A 2,758-nucleotide genomic window follows, 5' to 3' on the forward strand; every position below is an offset into this window, starting at 1 on the left:
TTGTGGGATTGGAGGGGGGATTGATTTTGTCATTTGGGAGTTGTAGTTGGTGGGATTTATAGTTAGCCTGCACTCAAAAAGCATTATGAACTCCACGAACTATGGAATTGAACCAAATTTAGCATGCAGAACTTTCATGGCCAACAGAAAATACTGGAAGGGTTTGGTGGGCATTGACCTTGAGTTTTGGAGTTATATATAGTTCACTTATCTCCAGAGAGCATGTACTCAAACAATAATGGACCAAACTTGGCACAAATACTCAATATGCCCAAATGTGAACACTGGTGGAGTTTGGGGAAAATAGACCTTGACATTTGGGATTTATAGTTAACCTACAACCAAAGAGCACTCTGAACCCAGCCCACAATGGATCTGCACCAAATGTGGCACACTATCTACATGGCCAATATTTAATATTGGTAGGGTTGGGAGGGCTATTTTTGAATTCTGTGAGTTGTAGTTCACCAACACCAAACAGGAATAGAAGGTAAGCCGGAGAGATCTTCAGCCTTCTCTGCCAAAGTTTCCTAAGACCATCAGAAATGTGTGTTTTCTGATGGTCGTTGGCGACCCCTCTGAACCCTCCCTCGTGACCACCCCTGGGGTCCCAACTCCCAGGTTGAGAAACACTGGATTTAAGGACTGTATCAATATATATGGAACTGAGTAGCAAAGTTAAGGCAGCAGACAGGAAGAGAAAACCTGACAACACAGAGGGAAAGTGCAGTGGAGAGGCTGGACTAGAGGAAAAGAGAAACTGTTAGGAGTTGATTGCCACCTAATTTACACAAAAGTTCCTTTTTTTAACCAGGCTAAAAATATTTTATTTGTTCATTTCTTGCACTTGAAGTACTCTTCGATGACATCTTTAGCCTGAGATTCTTTAACATAGTCTTTCACAACCACATAACTACAGCCCACAACTTTGCAGGGTTTTCATTCTCAGTCGATCTTGCAGAGACCTACCCACTCTCCCAGCTTCTTGTTGTCATCAACCTTTATAAGGTTGATCTGATGTTCAGCACAAAGGGCTTCAACCAGTTTGACTTACATGGGCTTGTTGCAATTTGATGCAAGAACACAAAGATGGGCTTTGCCTATGTCTAAGGCTTTGGCAACTTCATGAATTCCACAGGCCAATCCATCATGGATGAATGTGGTCTTTAGCACTTCTTGAAGGGTGGTGTTGACATCCATTACACCTCCAGCAACAATGCCTTCCTCAGCCATGGTTGGTGGTGACAATCCCGCCCAAGGTTCCTCACAGCATCCGCACAAGTCATTAGTAAAAAGTTCCTCGGTTTTTTACATGATTCTTGTTGAGTATTACAGATGATTTGAACTATATTAAACAAGATTATACCACCACCCAGGCTATATTGATCTTTTTCCTTTCCCCTCAATATAGCCATGTAGCAACTGATGGGAGCGTGGAGGCAGCCAAGCATCATAGCCAGTGCATAGCGACCATACAATCCTCCAGAATTTGTGAAGCATCTGCAAGAAATTTCAGGCAATGTCTACATCCTCATACAACAGCTGTCAGAACACAGCCAATCATAAGCAATTCTCCTTGTTTGGTTCCCCATCCATCTCCCTTCCAGTGAGAAAGAGGAGTTGAGCAAATTTCATCTATGAGCAGGACATGTAAGCCAGTAACAGTTGATCAAAGATGAATATGTGGAAGACCTTCTCCCCACTGCAGAAACATCTTCAGCAATGTTTCGTAGATGATCCTGCAGTAGGGAGAAAATTGTCTAAATTATTCCATCTCACCTGCAGGAACGAATAAAATGAAGAAGCACCTCCATATTTGATCTCTCTCTCTCTCTCCTTATGTGTATCTCTGTTTATCTACTGAGTTTCTAACCAGTTGGCATCCTTACATCTACTGATTCTGGGAGGCACAGAGCTACTGAGTTCAATAGTTTGGCTTGAAATGGCTGATAGCTCTTACAGCTTGTTAACACGATACACGTGAACGCATGAAAGCAATCTGTTCCTCAAGAAGCATGATAGTAACATGAGAACAAGACATCCAAATATCCAAGACCTTCCATATACCCATGTATCAGCTTTCCAAGCAACATGCTTACACTGCACACCTGCAGTCACCTCCCTCTATATTGTCCAGGCCAAGCACTTTACTGTAAGTCAGGGCACTTAATCACCAGTGTGCCCCAGGGCAACCACATACAGCCTTATTTATGGGGAAATCAAGAAACTGAAATACTCAACCGTGCCTGATTAGCTGCCCTAATATGCTACTTGTGGCTAATTTCTGAGCTGCTTAACTTACAGGTGCTGCCCTCAACCAGTAAATCATCCTTCCTGCCTTGTCTTTAGGCTCCTGGACCTGCCATGCATATGTGAAGCCTGCTTAAGTGACAGGCAGGAAATAATTGATGGAGCATTAAATCATGCTAGTGTTTAGCGAACTGCATCCCTCTGAAACAAGCTAGGCTACATTCCCAGGCTTGGACTCATTTCAGATGTTGTTGTAACCTACGACTTCAGTGCCATTGCTTGCAACCTTTCTACGGTACAATGTGTGCATTTCCCACTTTTATTTGCTGTACTTGTTAAAGAAAACCTTTGCATAATGTATCATTATTAACATTTCCCACGCCAGTTAGTGATCCATGCAACATGACAAAAACAAATTCCAGGCACTTTGAAACAGGAAGGTCCTGTACTGGGAAGTTTCTAGTGTTCCCTTTTTGTATGGGCATATGTGCTGCAATCTGAGACTTAT

At 42.7% G+C, this 2,758-nt stretch overlaps 1 pseudogene; it reads right to left on the reverse strand.

The window, feature by feature from the left end:
* Window positions 1-818: 818 nt before the first annotated feature.
* Window positions 819-1,272, reverse strand: LOC132774466 (small ribosomal subunit protein eS12-like; annotated as a pseudogene).
* Window positions 1,273-2,758: the final 1,486 nt, after the last annotated feature.

The sequence above is a fragment of the Anolis sagrei genome, chromosome 4 (genome assembly GCF_037176765.1).
Source record: "Anolis sagrei isolate rAnoSag1 chromosome 4, rAnoSag1.mat, whole genome shotgun sequence".
NCBI lineage: Eukaryota > Metazoa > Chordata > Lepidosauria > Squamata > Dactyloidae > Anolis > Anolis sagrei.